The 6000-nt window shown below is 34.9% G+C and overlaps 1 non-coding gene across 1 annotated transcript; it reads left to right on the top strand.

Annotated features, from left to right (window-relative positions):
• The first annotated feature begins 388 nt into the window (after positions 1-388).
• On the top strand, positions 389-495 carry LOC133813405 (small nucleolar RNA R71). The gene has a single exon (XR_009884417.1). It is a non-coding gene; the product is annotated as a small nucleolar RNA R71 (small nucleolar RNA).
• Positions 496-6000: the final 5505 nt, after the last annotated feature.

Below are 6000 nucleotides of genomic sequence, written 5' to 3'. Positions count from 1 at the left end.
AGCTGCTGGATTGGAAGGACAGTTGTCAAAAGTATGACCCTCACCACAATACACACAAGAAATGTTCTCCATGGGCCCCATTTGTGTTCCCATAGGCTGCCCCATTGATTGATTCATCCCCATATTCATTGTCTTGAGCATATTAGAAATACAGGACACTTGGGCTGCCAAAGAAGTGATGGCATCTACATCATGAATCCCGACCACCTTTCTACCTGTAGACAATCTAGAAGTGGTCCACTGATAGTTGTTGGATATCCTCTCAAGGATTTCATATGCCTCATTATAGGACTTAGCAAGAAGAGCCCCGTTCGTTGAAGCATCAACTACCATTCTAGTATGAGCTTTCAGACCATTGTAAAATGTCTCCATCTGGATGCAATGAGGAATGCCATGATGAGGGCATTTGCCCAACAACTCCTTAAACCGCTCCCATGCCACATATAAAGATTCTTCATCAAGTTGCTGAAATGAAGTAATCTCATTGTGGAGCTTGGCATTCTTAGTGGGAGGGAAATACTTCATCAAAAACCGCTTTGCCAACTCTTGCCAAGTAGTCACAGAATCAGATGGAAAAGAGTTCAACCAATCTCTAGCTCTGTCTCTCAAGGAGTATGGGAACAACTTCAGTCTCAAGGCATCTTCTGTAACTCCGGGCAGCTTGAATGAATCACTCACTTCAATGAACAATCGAAGATGAATGTGAGGATCCTCTGTTGGCATCCCACTAAATTGGCCCACAGTTTGAAGCATCTGGAACATGACTGGCTTCAATTCAAACTGTGCTACCTGAATTTCTGGTCTAACGATGCCTGGATTGAGCTCATTGAAGAGGGGGAGAGCATATTGCCTAATTGCACGATCTCTGTCATCAACCACAATAACTGCATTATGCCCATTATTGGCAGCTACTCCCCCTTGAGCTCTCAATCTTGAGCAGCTCCTGTTAGATTTACTGTTGGATCATGAGCGACTCCTGCTAGATTTTCCGCCCTTTGAGCGGCTCCCTGTTGAGCCCCTTTCTCAGCATCCATCACTACTACTTCCCTTTTTTATTTTTGTATCTTTCGCCTTCTTCTAAAGGTACGCTCAATTTCTAAATCAATGGGAAGTATTTCAGGGTCTTGATTCTCGTTCATACACTGTATAAACCTGAAATTGCATGAGAATCACCCAAGTTAGCACAAAAAAATTTAAACCAAATTGCGAGATACTTAATTTTACAATAAATGACTTTAAACAATCCCTGGCAACAACGCCAAAAACTTGTTGTGCAAAATAGATACTAAGTGCAAGTGTACACTGTCAACAAGTAATAAGGAGATAAGAACCCAATATCGTATCCACAAGGATTGTTTTTAAGCTAAAAATTGTGAAATTAAAGTCTAGCAAAATGATTAAAAATAAAAGAACCAAACTCAAATTAAATTGGAAGTTGATTTTTATATGCAATTAAAAATAACTAACAGCTGAATTTAAAATCTAAATTAATGGGATGCAAAATGAAAATCAGTTGGTAATGAGATGGTAAGCTAGGATAATTAATTCCCCATATTATGCAATTACTGGAAACAATGTTATGAAAATGTTGTGGCACACTGACAGTTTACTAATCAAGAATCTAATCAAGTCCACAAGTTTTTGTCGAAATCAAATAGGTTTAACTCTCTAATTAAATTACTTATGTCTAAGCCAATTTAATTTCAAGAATTTCATATCAAGCACCAATTCTATTAGATTATGCAAGGCAAAGATATATGTCTATACCCTCACAAAATTAAAATCAAATAAATTAATCTTGCACCATTCAAGTCTTTTGTCCAATAATTATAATCATTTTCAACAATCTTAACTATTTCAATCATTTACTAAAGGTGATCAAGCAATAGTAAATATTAAGCATGAAAATTACTTGAATGAATAAACCTCAATTAGCATTAAGCATCAATAGCAAAGTTCCACAATTGCATAACAAAGTTTCTTAATTATCCTAACTTTAAGAGAATTAGTTCATAGCTTTAAACACAAAATAACCCAACTTATAATCATCCATAAATCAAAATAAAAGGCAAGAAAGAATTAAGTTCTAAGAGAGAAGGGGAAGAAAGCAAGCCAAGAATATTATGGAGTGTCCCCCAAATAGCCCTTCTCTTTTTGTCTTCTTCCTTAGGATCCTCTCTCCTTCCTTCTTTCTTCTTTTAATGGCTGCCAAAATGGGTATATTTCTTGCACCTGGCGGCTGCTCTATTTTTTTATGTCTATTCCCTCTTCCAAAAAAAGAAAATGATGATTATTCCTTTGAGTCACATGAGCTAGGACTTCTCTATTCACGCGCAAGCCCTTATTTTGTCTCTTTCTCCACCTTTTTGGACCACCAATTAATAAAAGTCCAACCTTCAGCCCAAAAAAAAAATATATTAATGAAATACAAAAGCCTCAATAATTTATGAGGTGGCAAACCAAAACATGTGAAATTCCTTAATGCTGCCTAAACGAAATTCTGTGAAAATGCTGCAGAAATCTGATCATTTATTTCTCCATTCAAACTCCAAATCTTCTCTACAGTTTCCACTAGATCTCTTGCCCAACATAAAAAATAAACATAGCATTTATGAGCCTCTTTTCATAAATTTACAAGCATTAACATTTAATAGCTCTAATTAGCAAATTAACAAACACTACATTTAAAATCATTATAAATCACTCGAGAAACACAATTTTTGCTCAACATATTAGTTTAACAATGGTAAAATAACTCTATATCCTAGAGTTATCATAATTACATTATTTATTTATATTTGATATATGTTTTTTGTTTTTATTTGATTAAATAATTTATAAAAACAAGTATATTTTTGGTCGGATTCAAAAATATTTTGATCAAAATCGCTCCAATAGATTATTTTAACCTATTTTGAAAAATACGGGTCTAAATGAAACATTTTCCTGCAAAATGTATATTAAAACGATAATAACGAAAATTTGCTCCAAGATTTTTTTCTTTTTTAAGGAGAATCTTTCTTTTATTCTTATTAATATTATTGGCGATTCTTTTCATTTTCACAATTTCATTCTTTGTGAATAAAATAATTTACACTTGTACATGAGCCAATATGACTTCTCTAATTGCATGTACTTTGCTTATTTATGGGTCGATCTAATTTGTTAAAAAACTTTTTTTAGTGTCCAATAACATATTATCTCGTGCCATTAATATGAATCATTGAGGCTTGATCACAATGGACATTGAGATGAGCTCATCATTTATACCATGTGCATTGTCAATTATGCACATTGTGGTATTTTTATTCCTCCGAATCCCAACTAACTTAACAGATTCTATTTTTCAGTTGGAAGAGTAGCTGTAAAGGTGAGCTGGCTATAAAATCCAAGAGGGCTCGACTGAAGAGATATACACGAAATAAGAAAAATCTTGGAAGAAGAAATAGTGGTTGAATCAAGAAGTACAGAAAGAGAGAAAGAGAGTGGGAGAACAAAGGGTTTTGTAATTGAGCTAACACTAACGCATGAATGTGTTAGGCTCAAGGGAGGGGCTGAGTGTTTTGAGATTACTCTCCATTGAAGACTCTTTAGTTGAAGATCTACTTCTCAATTGTGTTGTACTCCATACTTCATATTCATTCAATAAAGGGATAGTGTTCAAACTGGATGTAGAGCCAAAGATCACATTGATCTTTGGTCTTGAACCAATATAATTGTTCTGTGGTGTCTCTTCTTTTCTTAGAATTTTGCTTAGATTATCTTTATTTTATTTTTCTTCTGACTTTACCACTCTATTTATGCATATCAAAAGTTTGACTAAATGTGCCATTGATTGCATACACTTTCAGTGATAAGTTCTTGATGTTTTAACAAATAATCAATTTATTTGATCTTGAATTTTGATAGATTAACAACAAAATCAGAGCCAGGTTTCATGATCAAAAAGAACAGCTCGAGATTTTGACATATCCGCTGCAAGATTAATCAAGAAACTGTGCAAGAACTCATGTCAACAATGGCCAAATTCGAATTGGAAAAGTTTGATGGAGCAGGCGATTTTGCTCTGTGGAGGGAAAGCCTCAAAGTAATTCTAGTGCGTCAAAAAGTGGCAAGGGTTCTTAGTAACACCAAATTTTGACTGAGAAGAAACCTAAAGAGATTGTCGAGATGGAAGAGATGGCTTACTACACCATAATCATGCACTTATCCAATAATGTTCGAAGAAAGTTGACTGATCAAAAGACAGCCAAAGGAATCTGGGATAAGCTGGAAGAACTCCATATGAAACCTTCAATTTCTAGCAAGATAAACTTGCTTGAAAGACTGTATGGTTTTAGAATGATATCTACTTTGTCTTTAGATGAAAATATTGACAAATTTAATGAAATTATTGTAGGTCTTGCCAATATTGAACACAAAGTAGATGAATAAATCCAAGCCATCATTCTTCTGAGATTCCTACCACCTATTAAGAAGTAAAGGCTGCCATTAAATATGGAAGAGATGTGATAGCATTATAGGAAGTTCTTGGTGCTTTGAAGTCCAAGGATTTTGAGTTACAGTTGGAAAAAGATGCTAAGAAAGAAGAAGTATACTTGGCAAGAGGAAGGAACCCAAAAAGAAGCTATTCAAAGAACCAACATCATTCTCATTGCAGGTCAAAATCTTGAGGAAAATGAGACAGAAAGTGTTATTTCTGTGGAAGACCAGGACACATTCAACGGTTCTATAACAAGTATAAAGAACAACAAGCAAGCTTCAAATCACAGCATACCCCAAAGTTAAATCAAAAGCATAAACATGATCAAAAGACAAAGGGTGACACAGTTGCAGTAGCTGAAGAAGATACTGATGATTGGTCAACAGATGGAGATGCTTTCACAATCTCAGAAACCACACAAACCAGGGATTGGATTCTCAATTTTGGATGCACATATCATATGTGCCCAACTCGAGAATCATTTTTCGATTATAAACAAATTGATGGTGGTAAAGTTCTAATGGGAAATGATTTTTCTTGCAGGGTTGGGAAGATAGCCATTAAACAGTTCAATGGAGAAGTGAAAATTCTGTCAAATGTGAGACATATTCTAAATTTAAGAAGGAACTTAATTTCCCTTGGAACTCTAGAAGATGAAGGATATTCATACAAGTCAATAAATGGAAATCTGAGGATTACTAAAGGATCTCTACTAGTGATGAAAGGCAAGAAAATAAATGGTTTATATATATTGGATGGAGAAACAGTCCCTACTGCTGAAGTTGGAGTTGTAAAGGGTCAAGAAAATGAGATGATACTATGGCATCAAAGACTCAGGCACATAAGTGAGCAAGGCCTTAGATAATTGCACAGTCAAGGGATAATTACCAAGCTGAGGACCAGTGCTCTTCCCTTATGTGAAGCATGTATACTTGGTAAGCAACATAAGATCAAGTTCACTCAAGCTCTACTCACCACAAAGAGAATATTAGAATATGTTCATGCTAATTTGTAGGGGCCTTACCAGATTCCAACTAATACAGGTAAACAATACTTCCTTTCCATAGTTGATGATTATAGTAGATGTGTGTGGACTTATTTATTAAGAACTAAAGATGAATGTCTAGATCACTTTAGGACTTGGAAAACACAAATTGAAAACCAAACTGAATTGAAAATCAAAACTCTTAGAACTGACAATGGCCTAGAGTTTGTTAATCATGAGTTTGATATTTTGTGTAAAGAAAGTAGCATAACTAGACATAGAACAATTGTTAATACCCCTGAACAGAATGGGGTAGCTGAACGTATGAATAGAACCTTGTTTAACAAAGTTCGATGTTTGTTACTTAGCTCAGGATTGGGGAAGATTTACTGGGAAGAAGCCTTAGCAACCGCATGCTACCTAATAAATAGAAGCCCAAATAGGTCAATAAATTTGAAAACTCCTTTTGAAATGTGGCGTGGTAGACAACCTAACCTTAAACACTTGAAAGTATTCGGATGTACAACGTATG

This window comes from Humulus lupulus, chromosome 1 (assembly GCF_963169125.1).
Source record: "Humulus lupulus chromosome 1, drHumLupu1.1, whole genome shotgun sequence".
In the NCBI taxonomy this organism is placed as follows: domain Eukaryota; kingdom Viridiplantae; phylum Streptophyta; class Magnoliopsida; order Rosales; family Cannabaceae; genus Humulus; species Humulus lupulus.
The sequence above is the reverse complement of the archived record's forward strand: the minus strand, read 5'-3'. Positions and strand labels throughout refer to the sequence as shown.